Here is a 19,263-nt window from a genome sequence, read left to right as displayed (position 1 = left end):
GCTGAGGATGCAATCCATGCCATCCTCCAGATCATTTATGAAGATATTGAATAAAACCGGCCCCAGAACCGACCCTTGGGGCACTCCCCTTGATACCGGCTGCCAACTAGACATGGAGCCATTGATCACTACCCATTGAGCCTGACAATCTAGCCAGCTTTCTATCCATCTTATGGTCCATGCATCCAGCCCATACTTCTTTAACTTGCTGGCAACAATACTGTGGGAGACCATGTCAATAGCTTTGCTAAAGTCAAGGAATAATGGGTCCACTGCTTTCCCCTCATCCACAGAGCCAGTTATCTCATCATAGAAGGCAATTAGATTAGTCAGGCATGACTTGCCCTTGGTGAATCCATGCTGACCGTTCCTGATCACTTTCCTCTCCTCTAAGTGCTTCAGAATTGATTCCTTGAGGACCTGCTCCATGATTTTTCCAGGGAGTGAGGTGACGCTGACTGGCCTGTAGTTCCCCGGATCCTCCTCCTTTCCTTTTTTAAAGATGGACACTACATTAGCCTTTTTCCACTCATCCGGAACCTCCCCTGATAGCCCTGAGTTTTCAAAGATAATGGCCAATGGCTCTGCAATCACATCCGCCAACTCCTTTAGCACTCTCGGATGCAGCGCATCCAGCCCCACAGACTTGTGCATGTCCAGCTTTTCCAAATAGTCCCGAACCACTTCTTTCTCCACAGAGGGCTGGTCACCTCCTCCCCATGCTGCGCTGTCCAGTGCAGTAGTTTGGGAGCTGACCTTGTTCGTGAAAACAGAGGTAAAAAAAGCATTGAATACATTAGCTTTTCCCACATCCTCTGTCACTAGGTTGCCTCCCTCATTCAGTAAGGGGCCCACACTTAACCTTGACTTTCTTCTTGTTGCTAACATACCTGAAGAAACCCTTCTTGTTACTCTTAACATCTCTTGCTAGCTGCAACTCCAGGTGTGATTTGGCCTTCCTGATTTCACTCCTGCATGCCTGAGCAATATTTTTATACTCTTCCCTGGTCATTGGTCCAATCTTCCACTTCTTGTAAGCTTCTTTTCTGTGTTTAAGATCAGCAAGGATTTCACTGTGAGCCAAGCTGGTCGCCTGCCATATTTACTATTCTTTCTATACATTGGGATTGTTTGTCCCTGTAACCTCAATAAGGATTCTTTAAAATACAGCCATCTCTTCTGGACTCCTTTCCCCCTCATGTTATTCTCCCAGGGGATCCTGCCCATCAGTTCCCTGAGGGAGTCAAAGTCTGCTTTTCTGAAGTCCAGGGTCCATATTCTGCTGCTCTCCTTTCTTCCTTGTGTCAGGATCCTGAACTCGACCATCTCATGGTCACTGCCTCCCAGGTTCCCATCCACTTTTGCTTCCCCTACTAATTCTTCCCGGTTTGTGAGCAGCAGGTCAAGAAGAGCTCCGCCCCTAGTTGGTTCCTCCAGCACTTGCACCAGGAAATTGTCCCCTACACTTTCCTAAAACTTCCTGGATTGTCTGTACACTGCTGTATTGCTCTCCCACAGATATCAGGGTGATTGAAGTCTCCCATGAGAACCAGGGACTGCGATCTAGTAACTTCTGTTAGTTGCAGGAAGAAAGCCTCGTCCACCTCGTCCTGGTCTGGTGGTCTATAGCAGACTCCCACCACGACATCACTCTTGTTGCTCACACTTCTAAATTTAATCCAGAGTCACTCAGGTTTTTCTGCAGTTTCATACCAGAGCTCTGAGCAGTCATACTGCTCTCTTACATACAATGCAACTCCCCGACCTTTTCTGCCTGCCTGTCCTTCCTGAACAGTTTATATCCATCCATGACAGTACTCCAGTCATGTGAGTTATCCCACCAAGTCTCTGTTATTCTAATCACATCATAATTCCTTGACTGTGCCAGGACTTCCAGTTCTCCCCGCTTGTTTCCCAGGCTTCTTGCATTTGTGTATAGACACTTGAGATAACTCACTGATTGTCCCTCTTTCTCAGTATGAGGCAGGAGCCCTCTCCTCTCGCGCTCTCCTGCTCGTGCTTCCTCCCAGTATCCCATGTCTCCCTTTACCTCAGGGCTTTGGTCTCCTTCGCCCAGTGAAGCTACTTTAAAGCCCTCCTCACTAGATTAGCCAGCCTGCTTGCGAAGATGCTCTTCCCTCTCTTCGTTAGGTGGAGCCCGTCTCTGCCTAGCACTCCTCCTTCTTGGAACGCTATCCCATGGTCAAAGAATCCAAAGCCTTCTCTCCAACACCACCTGCGTAGCCATTTGTTGACTTACACGATTCTACGGTCTCTACCGAGGCCTTTTCCTTCCACAGGGCATGAGATTGAAGAAGTAGGTCGGCGTACAGGAGGTCATTGAGGCAGGATATTAAGGGAGAAGCTCAGCTGGCAAGACCAGGCTGCGTTCTATACAACAGGCTGGCTTGCATGGTGCAGTTGAGGATTAGTCTTTGTTGTGTGGTGTCTACTTGCTAATCTATTATATCCACTACCTGTACTAAAATGTGTCATCACTAAAGTGGGTCAGTTGTTTGCAATCTCTTAGAAAGAGTAATTTTCACTGTTAGTAATTTGTATTTAATAATGGGATTAGAATTGCTCTTAGTAAGTGAATTTCTTAGTAATTAGGTAGTAATTCACTTACTAAGGAAAAGTAATAGTAATTCAGTTACTTAGTGATATTCATGTCCAGTGTTTAAGTGGTAAGTACTAGATATTACTGCAATGAAGAGCAGCAATTCTGAGTGGGGCCTGTTAAGTTTAAGTGGCTGGGAAGGTTCCCTCCCCCCAATGGTGGAAAGGCACATAGAGGTGCAGAACCGGGCTATGCAAGAGAGGGGAAGAGTGGAGAGGTGGATTTGAGAGTCAGTGGCATAGAGATGATCATTGAAATTACATGAATGAGTGAAGTCTCCCAGGGGATGGATGGCATCAGTAACTACCAGCCTTTCATCTTTGGGGCAGGGTTGCACAGGTGGGCGGAGACAGAATTAATCTTGTTACTCACTGAGCCTAGTGGGGAGTCCGTAGGCAAGCCCGAACAGAACAGCCTTTTTCATTTTTGTTTAAAGTGTGTTTTTATTCCTGCTCAGAAGCCCAAAGCCCAAAGCCGTAGCATGAATTTTCCAAATATCCTTCCCCAGCCCTTAGAGCTGCAAGCAAGCACTGAGACCTTTCAGCTAAAAAGGGCCAGGTCTGACTTCTCAGCACGCTACCAAAAGGGAATGACTAGATTGGAAACTCTCCCATCTTTGCTATGGCATTTGCAGCTTGCCACCCACGATCTGCTAAGCCTGGTCACAGGGTCCACTCACTGCTAGGGGCACCTCCTCCTGGAGACTTCTTCCAAGTCCAGGGCCCCCCTACTGCTGCTCCCCTCTCAGTCTCTGGGCATTCATCCTTCCTGGCTTGGCCCTATGGCCAGGTCATTCCCTACTGGCTGGCAGGGGAAATCCAGGCCCACCCTCTACTCCAGGTGCCAGCTCAGGGACCCTCTAGTCAGTAACCAAGATCTGTTCCCTCCTGGACCTTAGTGCCTTTCCCTGAGCCCTGTCCTTACCTTCAGGCTCTCCCTCCATCTCTGAGCTCACCAGCTTCCAAACCAGGGGTTCTCAACATTTCTGGTGGCCTCTGAGTGCAGCCACCAACTCTTGCTAGTCTGGCAAATTTTCATAAAATACTTAATTAACTTTAGGAAAAACAAATAAATATGCACGTATATCATCTAAGTCATGGTAATTGATTTATTGAGAGAGATTTTTTGCAGACTCAATAATAAAAATAATGTACACTTATACTGTGGTACATCTGGCTCCTACTGCCTCATCCCCTGAGCCCCCACCCATTGCCTCTGGCCCCTGCTACCACCTCCCCTCCCAACTATTGCCTCTACTGCCTCCCAATCACCCTTCAGGCCCCACTGCCTCCCACATTGCACCAAGTTCCCTTCTGAAGCCTTGCACCCCAAGTTTACCCCACTCCTTGCCTCCTGACCACAGCCCCAGAGCTGAAGCCAGGGCACAGACAGTTGAAGCCCAGCCCTGAAGTCCCACAACTGAAGCCAGGCATAGACACTCAGGTACACATCCTTCTTCCCATGAGGGGCTGCAGCCTACTTCCCTACAGCCCCCTCTCTACTAGCAACTTCCTGTCTTTATAAACCCAACTCAGCTCTTTCCTCCTCATCTGGGCCCCCTCCTTCACTCAGGGGATTACTTAAGCCACCTGTTTACCCTCAGCTGTGGCCTGTCTGGTTAATTGACCCTTCTTGGCTGACATTTACCCTTTCAGAGTAAGTGTGCGGTGGACACCCCATCACAAGCCCCTATTCCTAATAAGCCTCAAATGCTCTCCCTCTCCTCCTTGAGCTGCCCGTGAGATCAGAATACTTAATTAGTGACATGGTCATCACCAAGGCAACATCACATGATGTCATAGCCTAGCATCATGCCATCAGAGCCGAATGAGAAGCTGGGTGAGAAAAGGGCAGCTTCAAACACAGGTGAGCTAACACATTTTTTTTTTTGAAGCAGAAAAGAATTTTATTTGTGTAACACTTACAAAGAATCACCAAAAAGGATGTGAGCTAAAGCAGTGGCCAAGGCCCAGAATTGATGCAGCATGCTTTGCTGCAGACAGGGTTCTGAGTGTTAGGCAGCTGCCGGCCACGGCGGGGCAGTTTCTTACCATGCCCCACTCCTTCCCAAAACAGCTGGCTCAACTACAACCTCACTCCCCTCCACACCAGGCCAGCAGGGATCAGAGTGGCAGGAAACAAAGGGGTTTCTGGCTGTGGGTACAAGTACACTGCTATGGTTTCACCCCTCTGCTTCTCACTCTGCACAGTCCAATTACAGAGACAAGGACACAAGGGATCCCCTGCCTCTCTGGCCCTATCTACACATAACCAGTGAACCAGGGGTTAATCCACCCCCCTCATACCATCATGCTAGGCCTAGGCCCGTGAACTGGCTGATTGGCAAGGCCTGGCTGCATGGCCAGGGGCACAGGAATGGGCTGAGCCCCAGCTAGGGAATTCCACTTCCTTTCCTGCTTAGGTGAAATTACTTTTCCTATTGCACATATGACCCCAGAGGCTTTGATTTTGCTGACTCTTTATTTCCTCTGCTGAGTCATTCCTCCAGTCTACAGGGACCTAGGCCAAAATACACATTGTAAACATGGGGCCTAACAGAGCCTCACCCCCGCCACAGGCCAAACCGTGTTAGAAACCAGTTTACCTGGAGCCATGTTTAAATGCAACGCCTTAACTCAGCTCCCATTAGGTATCTTGAGCTGGAAAAGCAGACAGGAGTGGTCTGCATAGTTATCAGCTAGCTTTAACTTAACCAGATGAGAACCAGCTCTGCCACATGCGGATGGTGGGGGGTCAGGAAAAGAAACGAATGATTATTTTTAAAAAGCAGCCTCTAAAATGATGGCAAAGTGACCAAGGGGTAGCAGGTGAGGCTGGTGAACGTACTGCACAGAGCACTGGTTCCTTGCCAACAGGCGTTCTGTCTGATGGGAAAGAAGAACAAGGTTTCAGGCTCCGGGGACTTTAATCTCCGCTGTTGAATGGACAATGTGCACGAAGGTGTTACACCCGCAAACTGCCCAGGATGTTCATTTGGGAGGAGATGCCTTTATCTTTAACATAAAGTGGATCTTGTTCAGAAACCATGTATGGTACAAGGGACAAACACACACAGCCTATGCTGGGAGGCCGATATGCTGGAATGGCTGGACCTAAAGCGAACCAACTTGTCTACAAAAGTAATGACTGTTTTTATAAATAGCATGTGAACGCAGAACAGTGTAAAGGTGTTTTTATCTCTGCCTGGGATGGGGAAATCAGAAAAGGTTGGAGCTCTGGAGTCATGCTGGAGTCATGCCCAAAGGACTATTGGCAATTGCACGCAATGCTAGCCAGGAAGCTGGCTGCTCTGTGCCATCCCCCAGTATTGGGATTGCACGTTCCTCCGTCAGTCACATCACTGCACATCTCAGGTTACCTGTGCTAGTGGCACTGTCTGCACAACTCCTAGTGCTAGGGCAAGTGTGTGTGTGGAGGGCGGGCTTTGTGCAGGGGCACACATGGATTTCTCCTTCGTCTGCAGGTGGATGTTGTTTAACTCAGGCATATCTGACCTAGGTCCACCCATTTTAACTGAGCATGAATTGGTACTAGGGATATTGGCTATTTCAGCGCATGCCACTTTCATTAATAAACTATGCTTTTTCCCTCTGTGGTCATGTTGCAGGGATAACTGGAAAACAACATGACATTTTCAGGAAGGGCTCCTCTTTCCAATTCCGTGTATGCTACATTGGAAACTAAGCCCCATAATCCAATGCAGTGAGAGTCCTTGTTTGGGCAGACTTGGGAACTTCTCCAGGAAATTGTTTTCTCCAAGAGGTGAATGTGGCCACTTTAATATTCATCTTCATTTGTGAGGGTGTTCGTGTAAATTGCGCTGCCAGGGTGTCTGTGCAGAAATTTGAGACACTCGAATGGACAGCAGAGTTGGAGAGCTACGTATTATTATACAGTATAGGGCAACATTGGACATTGCCAGTAGATAGCACACTGGTTTCTGCTCATATTATTGAGAGGCAAGAACTCCTTAGGAAAATATTAGAGAAAGGAAAGGAGAGAAGCTGGCTGTGTATGATGCTAGAGCTACTCCTGGCGATGCCTGCAATCAACAGCCTGTGGCTCAGTCCTCATACTGTACGGTGAGTTTTCTTTCGTATAGGAGAGAAATTAATTGTTCTAATTACTGCGTCTAATTGGAAAGACAGAAAATTGCTAAGGGCCAGACTGCCACTGAGCCTCAGTTTCCTCCAGGAGTGTTCCTACTAGCTTCCATGGGACTTGTTACCCTTGTCAGGGTAACTGCATCCGTATTTCGTCCTGGTGGTCTAGCGAAGGCACCCACTCTAGTCTCCCAGCTTTTCCATCATCACTTATCTTGGGCAGAGACATACATCTCTTACGCTTGACCAGGTTTTTTCCAGGCTGCACAGTTCCCTCCTACACGGTGAATTCCCCCAAAAGCCAGATGGCCTACAAGGTCAGCATTTGTGCTTTGCTTTCTCTCTAGAGGCTATAAACAGCACAGTTGCAACTTGCCACACGGTTCCTTCTGAGCAAGCACATTCATCTCAAGGTAAAAGCATTATAGAGGAAAATATTGAAAACAAATAAAGAAACTACACACAGGCTAATAAGTTCACCAGAGATCACACCCTCACTCCAACAAGGGCTCCGGTATTTGCAGATGAGAGCTATTCAGAAGATGATCATCAAAGTGGTTTTCTTTTGGAAAATGCCATTTTAATGAAACTGATGTTTTGTGAAATTGAATTGATTTTGATGAAGCTTCCCTCTAGATTTCAGAAGCCCTTTGGAATATTGCTAAGAAAGTTTGTGGGTTGAGAATGGTAATAGGTTCAAACTCAGCTTGTTATTATAGAAGATCTGAGATTGCTGGAGTCATTTTTGTCTGTATTGCTATATACACAAGCTATACTGTTAACCACTGCTTTGAGTGCACTGTGTGTTAGCAAAGTGCGTCGAAGGAATCTGTGGTTGCTTGAACTGTGCAAACTGTTCTAGAACAGCACTTGTTTATGAAACTGCATTCATGGAGTTATAAGGAAGTGTTTATAAGTACACAAAATATGCCAAAATTATGGGATTAAAAATGCTATTTGCAATTCCTGCATATTGGGAATGCCTGCTGCTTCTGTTCGCCATCAATAAACCCTCCATAAAATGGAAGTCTCAGTCCATTGCATTTGTTCAGTTTACTTCTGATTCCCCTCCCTGCACTACATGTCTGCCAAAAGGCAGCCAATACTTATGGCAGAGCAGGCCCTTCCCTACAGCTTGCCATCGACACCCCAGGAACCTCGCAGACAGTGTCAGGGGGGTGATGGATGCAAGCCACTGGGAAGATGCATGTCCCAGTCTCCAAGTGGGGCCTGGGACAGAACCATGGAGAGAGGTGGCCACTTCTGCCCTTAAATGCTGCAGCCTCCTTCTAATGTTCCCCCCACCATCCAAGAATAAGGAACTTCCTGGGTCAGGACAGCATGTTATGTCCTCTGTGGCTTCCCTGACCAACCTGTGTGTTGTAAGATGACAATGACCTCTGTCCACCCATGACTGAACTGACATGGGTAGGTGGCATACACCACACATGGCTGAGGGTCTTATGTTAGTTAGGGTTCACCTTCACAGAAGGAAAAGCTGCTTTATTTTATGATAAAATCCTTTTGGAGACCAGGCACAGATAATTTTTACCTCAGTTCAGCTAGTTAAGGTGAACCCTCTGCCCCCACTTGGAGTCTACCTTGACTAGCTGCAGTCAGGTAAAAACCCACTGGGGCCTGGTCTCCACAAGGATTTTACCACGATAGCCAACGTGATTGAACAAACAGCCCTTTCTCTGCCATGGAGACATTGACTTCCTACTTGCGTGACCTTAAGACTGTAAGGATTAAAGACAAAAACACCCTGTCACCTTTCGGGGAACACTTTTCACAGAGCGGTCACTTTGTCTGACCTCTTGGTCCTGCCCAACCCTTTCAAAAGACGAGCATGGGACTTTAAAGGCATAACTTTAAAGTGAGCTGTAGCTCACGGAAGCTTATGCTCAAATAAATTTGTTAGTCTCTAAGGTGCCACAAGTCCTCCTTTTCTTTTTGCAGATTTCAACTAACACAGCTGCTACTCTGAAACCTGTCACTTTGAATGGTCCGTTTAAATGTGTTAACTACTTATGCTAAATAATCTGTAATACCTGGTAAACAGCAGTGACACTGAGTTAGTTTCCCAGACCTGAAGAAGAGCTCTGTGTAAGAGCTCTCTCACTAACAGAAGCTGGTCCAGTAACAGATATTATTACCTCCCCCACCTTGTCTCACCATTTGGTTTGATTATTCTGAATCTCCCTCCAACCCTCCAGTTTACCTCCTGAAAGAAAGAACAATGTGTTCTCCTGGCACCTCTCCTTGTTCTAGAAGAGGAGCAAACACAGAATGTGTCAGACTTTCCAGTTATTTTGCAGGAGAAGTCATCTCTCTGCTCATTCATTTTCTCCCAGCCAGCTATGTAGTTAGGCAATAGTCCCCAGTGACAGGATAATATTATTGTAGGTAACCTACAGTTATCCATTTATTTTTGGCTTGCATCTTCTGTACCACATCTATGGTTCCTTCATAAAAGGAAATGGACATAAGGATTGCAGGACCTAAACCTTAAGCTTCAATTGAAAAAGCTGACAATGAATCTCTGTTCCCAATCTTTTAGTGGTTTGGGATATGTCAGCAATTCCCCGGAATGGTCCAATAATTCCAGCCTACGAGTCTCAGGAAAAGATCAATTCTTAATACTCAGACACAACACAGCTCCAATCTTAAGAGTTCTCTTAGTTCCCTCTATGATATGGACGGCAGGGCTATATAGTTCACTAATCTTGCTGCTCCTCTCAGCCCCAAGTGCTGAATATTCCTTCTACATGCAAATAAAGGGATCCCCATCTATGAGTCTGCATTGCTTCATGAACAGACCTTTAAGTTCTCTGTCTCCAATCAAGCCGTTTTACTGTCACCCTCCAACTGCTGCCTAGTGCCATTATGCTGGCTTAGACAAACCCAGCTGGAGACGCAATCAGAACCCAGCCCCTTTGAATGTCATTGTCATAATATTGAGATCCTGAACAAATATCCAGGCACTCAAGGAATTGCATTTGGCCTAAACCAAAGGAATATTAATGTAACTGAGAGGTGCCTGTTGGACTAAGCCTTCATGTAGTTTCCATATGAGATTGGATTTCTACAGAAGTGTGATTAGTTTGGGGAATGTGGTAGCGTACCCTGAATTGCGGAGTGCTTCACAATCCACATATCCAGGAATAGCTCCCCCTGTCAGGGTTCCTTCCCCACTCTGAACTCTAGGGTATAGATGTGGGAACCTGCATGAAAGACCCCCTAAACTTATTCTTATCAGTTTAGGTTAAAAACTTCCCCAAGGTACAAACTTTGCCTTGGCCTTGAACCGTACGCTGCCACCACCAAGCGTTTTAAACAAAGAACAGGGAAAGAGACCACTTGGAGAGGTCTTCCCCCAAAATATCCCCCCAAGCCCTACACCCCCTTTCCTGGGGAAGGCTTGATAATAATCCTCACGAATTTGTACAGGTGAACACAGACCCAAACCCTTGGATCTTAATGAAAAATCAATCAGGTTCTTAAAAGAAGAATTTTAATTAAAGAAAAGGTAAAAGAATCACCTCTGTAAAATCAGGATGGAAAATACCTTACAGGGTAATCAGATTCAAAACACAGAGGATCCCCCTCTGGGCAAAACCTTAAAGTTACAAAAAACAGGAATAAACCACCCTCTTAACACAGGGAAAATTCACATAAAACAAAAGATAAACTAATCCGCCTTACCTGGGTTACCTATACTGGTTGCAATATTGGAGACTTGGATTAGGATGGGTTGGAGAAGATGGATTTCTGTCTGGCCTCTCTCAGCCCAAAGAGAGAACAAACACATAATCAAAGAGCACAAACAAAACCCTTCCCCCCGCCCAAGATTTGAAAGTATCTTGTCTCCTTATTGGTCCTTTGGGTCAGGTGCCAGCCAGGTTAGCTGAGCTTCTTAACCCTTTACAGGTAACAGGATGTTGCCTCTGGCCAGGAGGGATTTTATAGCACTGTATACAGAAAGGTGGTTACCCTTCCCTTTATATTTATGACACTCCCCCACCACTGAAATGCAGCAGTCAGCTGGCACAGAACACTGCACAACAGTGGGGATACAGCATGTGACTGTGGACGTGGAATTTTGGCCAAGGACTCTGGCCAAACCCTTATCTTGAAGGGCCACAGACTATTTAGTGTTCACCAGGACAGAATGGAATGATTTTAACAAGTTAAAATGAGGTCTAAACAATTTTCCACTTGACATCATTGAACCTGGAAGAATCTCCTATTTCAGTGTTTATACTATTTGATTAGTTTTTGCTTTTCTCTCACCTTGGAAAATTAAAATACATCTTTGTTTAAGCATTTTCTAGTAAGTTCCACTTTTAGGTTCTTTTGCAGTAACACAAAGCTGCAGTGTTATAAGCAAAGCAGGGGAATATTTATTTGTTTAATAACTCTATATTTTCATTGGCATTAAAAAACTATGGAAGCATCTCTTGTTCTTAGGTTTAGCGAGGGCCAGTTTTCCCAAACCTAAGTGTTGAGTCAGATTTTACCTACGTGTCCCTTTAAAAGGACATAATTTAAGACACAGGCACCAACTTTAATTTTTCTGGGTGGTTGCTCCACCCCAAGGCCCTGCCCCCACTTCGCCCCTTCCCCCAAGACCCCACCCTCGCTCCATCTCTTCCAGTCCACGCTCTGCCCCCTCCCCCCCTGCATCCCACCCGCCACCAAACAGCTGATTAGCAGGGGCCATCGAACAGTTGATCAACGGATGGGTGCTGAGCACCCCTATTTTTTGTGGGGGCTCCAGCCCCGGAGCATCCACCGAGTCAGCACCTATGATTTAAGGAGCCAACAGTATAGAACTCCATGTGTCCACCTCAGAATGATGAAATACTGAGTCAACGCTTCTGAGACTGGAGCCTTTCGTTCAACAGATCTTCAGTACTTTTAACCTACTGCTTTGCCTGTGGATAAAGGGATAAACAGTGAGGTGGAAAAATGTGCAGATGATACAAAACTACTCAAGATAGTTAAGTCCAATGCAGACTGCAAAGAGCTACAAAGGCATCTCACAAAACTGGGTGACTGGGCAACAAAATGACAGATGAAATTCGGTGTTGATAAATGCAAAACAATGCACACTGGAAAACATAATCCCAACTATACATCCAAATGATGGGATCTAAATTAGCTGTTACCACTCAAGAAAAAGATCTTGGAATCACTGTGGATAGTTCTCTGAAAACAGCCACTCCATGTGCAGCGGCAGTCACAAAAGCGAACAGAATGTTGGGAATCGTTAAGAAAGGGCTAGATAATAAGACAGACAATATCACATTGCCTCTGTATAAATAAATGGTATGCCCACATCTTGAATACTGTGTGCAGATGTGGTTGCCTCATCTCAAATAAGATATACTGGAATTGGAAAATGTTCAGAAAAGAGGAACAAAAATGATTAGGGGTATGGAACAGCTTCCGTATGAGGAGAGATTAATAAGACTGGGACTTTTCAGCTTGGAAAAGAGACAACTAAGGGAGGGGGGATATGACAGAGGTCTATAAAATCATGACCGGTGTGGAGAAAGTAAATAAGGAAGTGTTTCTCATACTACAAGAACGAGGGGTCACCAAATGAAATTAATAAGCAGCAGGTTTAAAACAAACAAAAGGAAGTATTTCTTCACATAAAGCACAAGTCAACCTGTGGAACTCTTTACCAGAGGATGTTTTGAAGGCCAAGACTATAAAGGGTTAAAAAAAGAACTAGATAAATTCATGGAGGATAGGTCCATCAATGGCTATTGGCCAGGATGGACAGGGATGGTGTCCTTAGCCTCTGTTTGCCAGAAGCTGGGAATGGGCGACAGGGGATGGATCACTTGATGATTACCTGTTCTGTTCATTCCCTCTGGGGCACCTGGCATTGGCCACTGTCAGAAGACAGGATACTAGGCTAGATGGACCTTTGGTCTGACCCAGTATGGCCGTTCTTATGTTCCCTCAATTTTTAACTCTTAAACTTGGGCCACCTATCTGTATATTGGTCAGTCCCTTTACCAGCTACAGTCATGTCACTAAGATCTTTGTCTATTAACCATAATTTCAGGTCGGGGGGGCAGAGTTTATAGAACTGTATCATACTCATTAATTAATAGGCCTCATTGACTGCGACAACCCCCGCAGCCAGTTCCCCATTTTCTTATACAACCCCTAATTTGAATTGAAACCTCAGCATAGCTCACATCCCCTTTCTTCTGAACTTCCCCTGTACGCTTCTGAGGTCAGTTTAAACTTTTGCAACAAAGCTTGCTTCCACAGATCATAATCGTTAGAGTCCTCTCTGTCCATAAGGATGAAAAAGTCCAAGGCCTTTGTCCCAAAGGGGCTAGACACTGGACCATGTCCTCCTGCCCCACTTTGTTCTGTTCAAACCCCATTTCAAAAGCCATTAGAAACACCTCGATATCATCCCCTTCCCTAAAGTGAGGAAATAATTCCTCAACAATCAGGACAGGTACAGGGGGCCTGGCTCCACCTACCAGACTGGTGTTTTGCTGGTGCAGTCTTTCCATATCAAACTGGTGTTCACACCCCTTGTCTTTCTCTCTCATCAGACTGATGCTGGCACCCCCCGTCTTCTCTTCTGTACTGGTATTGGCACTCCCACTCTTCAAGCAGCTGGGTTTCCAGAGAGTCTGTGCCTCTCCAGCTGTATCCTCTCTCGGTCTACCTGTAGCCCTGTCTCCTATCCCTGTTGCACTGATGCATGTGGTCTTGATGGAGCATGGATATTGCCTTTATCAGCCTCTTCCCTGCTTCTCTTCAGGGAGTTTGCTCCAAGATTTCCCCCAGCTGCTGGGCCCTCTGCCAGCGGGCTGGAGGTTTCCTGTGAACCTGGACCATCATTCCTGTGGTCGTCTGAATACAGCAGGTCAACTAGTTGTGCCTTTGTCCTCTCCTCAGTGTTGAACTGCCTTTTTCTGAATAGCTCAACTTGCTTACTTCTCTTTAGCTGTTCATAATTCATTTCCTCCTGCCTCTCTTTTCACTATTCCTTTCCCAAAAGACTGAGACTTTTCTTTGTGCTTTTCCCTTCTATGCTGTTTACTTTCACTGCGGTTGGCACTTACGCCAATTCACAGTCAGAATTGCCCCACACATACATACACACAGTCACATATGTCACCTGTATCCCCCCTCACGGTCCCCCAAGGGCACCCACTCCAGGCTTCTAGCTCCCAGCCGTCAGCTCTCTTGGGCAGAGACCTGCGTCTCACTCTCACCTGACCAGAGATTTTAAGGGTGCACTGTTCCTTCCCAACCCCAAATATGGGAAACAATAAAAGAGCCTACAGGACTGCTAATAAGCTTACCAGAGATCACTGCAGTCCAACAAGGGCTTTGGTCGGAGTCAGTCTTGGGGCACTGGGGAAGTTCCAGAAGACTGGAAGAAAGCTAAAGTTGTGCCAGTATTTAAAAGGGTAAACAGCATGACCCAGGTAATTATAGGCCTGTCAGCCTAACATTGATCCTGGGCAACATGACTGAGCATCTGATACAGGACTCAATTAATAAAGAACTAAAGAAGGGTAACTTAATTAATGCCAATCAACATGAGTTTATGGAAAATATATAGCTTTTCTGATGAGATTACAAATTTGGTTTATAAAGGTAATAATGTTGATATAATATTCTTTGCCTTCTGTGAGGCACTTGACTTGGTACCACACAATATTTTGGTTAAAAAAAAACCTTAGACCAATATATAATTTAACATGTGTGACAGGGTCAGGCCTGATGGCTATAGGAGAGTAATCGAAGGCAGATATACTAGCCCCAGGCTAAGTAGGTCCATTTTCCCTGGGTTAGGTAACAGAAGCTGCTAGAATCAATTAAGGCAGGCTAATCAGGGCACCTGGGTTTTAAAAAAGGCGCTCACTTCAGTTTGTGGTGTGCGTGTGAGGAGCTGGGAGCAAGAGGCACTAGGAGCTGAGAGTGAGAACATGTACTATTGGAGGACTGAGGTGAACAAGCATTATCAGACACCAGGAGGAAGGTCCTATGGCGAGAATAAAGAAGGTGTTGGGAGGAGGCCATGGGGAAGTAGCCCAAGGAGTTGTAGCTGTCACACAGCTGTTCCAGGAGGCACTCTAGACAGCTGCATTCCACAGGGCCCTGGGCTGGAACCCGGAGTAGAGGGCCGGCCCAGGTTCCCCCCAAATCCTCCCAACTCCTGGTCAGACACAGGAGGAGTCAACCTGGACTGTGAATTCAGAAAAATGGCCAAGCTGAGGGCTGCCGTGAAGCTCCAAGGCAAGCAAATCTGCCAATAAGCGCAAGACCCAACAAGGTAGAGCAGGAACTTTGTCACACATGGCACACAATAAATGGATTAAAAAGTGGCTAACTGATAGGATCTCAATGTAATTGTAAGCAGGGAATCATCACTGAACAGCTGTGTTTCTAGTTGGGTCCCACCAGGATTGGTTCTTGGCCCTATGCTTATTTAACCTTTTTATCAATGAGCTGGAAGAAAACAAAATCATCACTGACAAAGTTTGCAGATTTCACAATAACTGGGAGAATGCTGATTCAGAACGATCTGGATTGCCTGGTAAACTGGGCACAAGCAAACAATATGCGTTTTAATATGGGTGGGTAAATGTATACACCTGGGAACCAAGAACATCGGCCATACTTACAGGATGGGGGGCTCTATCCTAGGAAGCAGTGATTCTGAAAAAGCCTTGGGGATTGTAGTGGATAATCAGATGAACATGAGCTCCCAAGGTGATGCTGCGGCCAAAAGAGCTGTTGCAATCCTTGGATGCACAAACAAGAGACTCTTGAGTAGGAGCAGAGAGGTTATTTTACCTCAGGATTTGGCACTGGTGCAAGCAGTGATGGACTCTGTGTCCAGTTCTGGTTCTCACAATTCAAGAAGGATGTTGCTAAATTAGAGAGAATTCAGAGAAGACCCACAAGAATGATTAAAGGATTAGAAAACCTGCCCTATCATGATAGATGACTTCGCTGAGTCTATTTAGCTTAACAAAGAGACGGTTAAGGGATGACTTGAGAGAAGTCACTGAGTGCTTTTTCGAAGATGTAGCCCTTTATATTATAAATCCAACTTTGCACAACTAAAGTTTTTACACAACAAAAAAGGGCTTCAGCCTAGAGAGCTAATGATTGAGACATTTTACTCACTGCTTCTCTCATTATTGAGCAAGCCCAGCCAGTGCTAATAGGACTCCAAGTGCATTTCTAGGAACAAAGCTGCCATACTTGTTATACTAATTCAGACCCCAACAAAGACCAAGAATCACCCTCCTGCTCCTAACCCATAGTACACTGTGTGATTATGGAGCAGCAGGAGCAATAGTTCAGGACTCTGCAGGTAGAGGACTGTCTGCTCATTTGATAGGTTTACGTATTCAATTTGATGATACATGAACAAGGGTGAATGGGTTGTGGTATGCTGTAGCTGGACCATCAGCCTCCACAGCAATTTGGGGTCATGGCCCCTTTAAGCCAAGTCACAAAAAGAAAAGACTCCCCACACATTTTAGTCACAGCTAGAGTAAAATAAGCCAGTGAGAGCCCTGGTGATGGTGGAGGGGCAGCTGAGCCAAATCTGAGTGAGTGGTGCTGCAAACCAGCGCTTTTTGTTTTTCCTGTGGTCAGGGGCCTGTTGCAAGTGCACCAAGTGCAAACACTGGTTAATCCAGGCCTGCCATATGTCACTCCAGCATGAGTTTTCAGGCTGCACGCTATAGGCTGTGTCGGTTAAAAAACCCACCTGGTTTAGAGAAGAAGTGAAGGCAGATATAAAAAATAAAATATATCTATAACAAATGGAAGGAAGGAGAAGCTGATAGTAATTAATATACATCAGAAGCTAGGAGTTATAGAAAATTCATATTGGAAGCAAGGGGACATAAGGAGAAATCTCTGGCCAGCAGAATCAAGGACAATAAGAAGCAGTTTTTAAAAATATATTAGGAACAAAAAGAATACTGACAATGGTATTTGTCCATTACTAGAGGGAAGTGGTACAATTTTCAATAATAATGCAGAAAAGGCTGAGTGTTGAATAAATAGTTCTGTTCTGTATTTGGGGGGGAAACAGGTTATATAGTCTCATCATATGGTGATGATAACACTCCTTTCATTCCATTTATAACTCTGGAGGATGTGAAACAGAAGCTACTGAAGCCAGACATTTTTAAATCAGTAGGTCCAGATAACTTGCTTCTAAGAGTTTTAAAAGAGTTGGCTGAGGAGCTCACTTGATCAGTACTGTTGATTTTCAACATGACTTGGAGCACTGAGGAAGTTCCAGAAAACTGAAAGAAAGCTAATGTTCAGTCAATTTTTATAAAGGATAAATGGGTAATTATAGTCAGTCTGATATTGATCCTGGGGAAGATAATGGAGTGGCTGATAGGAGACTATATTAATAAAGAATCAAAAGAGGGTAATTCAATTAATGAAAATCAATATGGGTTTATGGAAAAAAGATCCTGTCAAACTAACCTGATATCTTGTTTTATGAGATTACAAGTTTGGTTGATAGAGGTAATAGTGTTGATGCAATAGCCTTAAAGTTCTATAAGGCATCTGACTTAGTAATACACAACATTTTGATTAAAAAACTAAAACAATATAAAACTTACATGGCATTCATTAAATGGATTAGAAAGTGGCTAACTGATAGCTCTCAAAATGTAACTGTAAATGGGGAATCATCATCCAAATGGTATGTTTCCAGTGGGGTCCCACAGAGATCAGTTCTTGATCCTACACGATTTAACATTTTTGATCAATGATCAGGAAGAAAACATAACATGATCATTGATAAAGTTTGCAGATGGCACAAAAATTGTGAGAGTGGTAAATAATGAAGAGTGCAGGTCACTGATTCAGAGCGATCTGGATCACTTGGTAAACTGGGTACAAGAAAACACTATGTGTTTTAACAGATAAATGCTAGAAACAAAGAATGTACTTACATGATGGTGGACTCTGTCCTGAGAAGCAGGGACACTGAAAAAAGATCTGAGGGTTGTGATGGATAATCAGCTGAACATGAGCTTCCAGTGTGACACTGTGGTCAAAAGAATTAATGCAATCCTGGGATGCATAAACAGGGGAATCCTGAGAAGGAACAGAGAGGTAATTTTCCCTCTGTATTTGGCACTGGTGCATCCAATTCAGGTGTCCACAATTTAAGCAGGATGTTGATAAACTGGAGAGGGTTCAGAGAAGACCCAGCAGAATGATTATAGGATTAGAAAAGATGCCTTATAATTGTAGACTCAAAGAGCTCAATCTATTTAGTTTAACAGAGAGAAGGTTAAGGCATGACTTGATGACATCTGTAAGTACCAACAAGGGGAACACATATTTAATAATGGGCTCTTCAATCCAGCAGACACAGGTATAACACGATCCAGTGGCTGGAAGCTGAAGCTAGACAAATTCAGACTGGAAATAAGGCATACATTTTTAAAGGTGAGAGTCATTAATCATTGGAACAATTTGCCAAGGGTTTTGATGGATTCTCCGTCACTGACAATTTCTAAATCAAGATTGGCTAAAAAATCTGCTCTAGGAATTATTGTGGGGCAGGTCTCTGGTCTGTGTTACACAAGAGGTCAGACTAGATGACCACAATGGTCCCTTCTGGCCTTAGAATCTATAATCTATGTGTCTGGTAGAGGTCCCTAGCATTGGTGGAAAGCATGTACACAGTCTGTTGGCTTCTGTTTCCCATGCAGCATGTTGTCAAGTGACATTCCCCCCTCCCCCCACAACAGTGAGTCCCCCCTAGCAGCACCAAATCAGACCACCGAGCATTTCACCTACCTCATTCTGCACACCGCCTCCCCACCTCATCTGGAACCTCCACGACCTCACCTCCACCCTCTCTGCGTGACCCGGCACTTCAGCAACCTCACCTGGAACCCAACTTCACAACCTGGCATCTCTACCTCCTCACCTGGACCCTGACTGCACCATCTGGCATCTGTGCCTCCTCTCTTGGAACCTTAGCTGTACAACCCAAAGTAATCCTGCTCACAGCCCTGGAACACTGGCACCATCTGTCACATCCCCTGCATCAACCTCTTCTTCTGCTCTTTCCCTTTTTTGTGAGACTGCCTTTGATCAGCTCCCTCCGTCCTCTCTGTCCGCAGCCCTCCATGGATCTGGGAAGTTCATCCCCGGCAGAACCACCTGGAGACAGCTCCCGCAGCAACACCAGATTCTAGGACTGTCCCTCCCAGGCTCCACTTGAGCCCAGAAAGCTACTCACTCCCAATTCTGGCTACTGGGGTGGGGGCCCTGCCCCAGTAACACAAGACTGTTTCCACCTCCTCATTCACTGAAACAAGGCTGGAGTGGGGAAGTAGCGAGGTGAACAGCCTTGAGGGCCTACAGCTCCAAAAGGCAAACCTGAGCAATGACCTCCAAGGTGAGGTTTACATGTCCATTTCAGCTCAGGATGTATGTGGTCTCCGCAGGAAGGAACCCACATCA

Source organism: Lepidochelys kempii, chromosome 13 (assembly GCF_965140265.1).
Source record: "Lepidochelys kempii isolate rLepKem1 chromosome 13, rLepKem1.hap2, whole genome shotgun sequence".
NCBI classification, from domain to species: domain Eukaryota; kingdom Metazoa; phylum Chordata; order Testudines; family Cheloniidae; genus Lepidochelys; species Lepidochelys kempii.
This window is presented reverse-complemented; position numbering follows the sequence as displayed.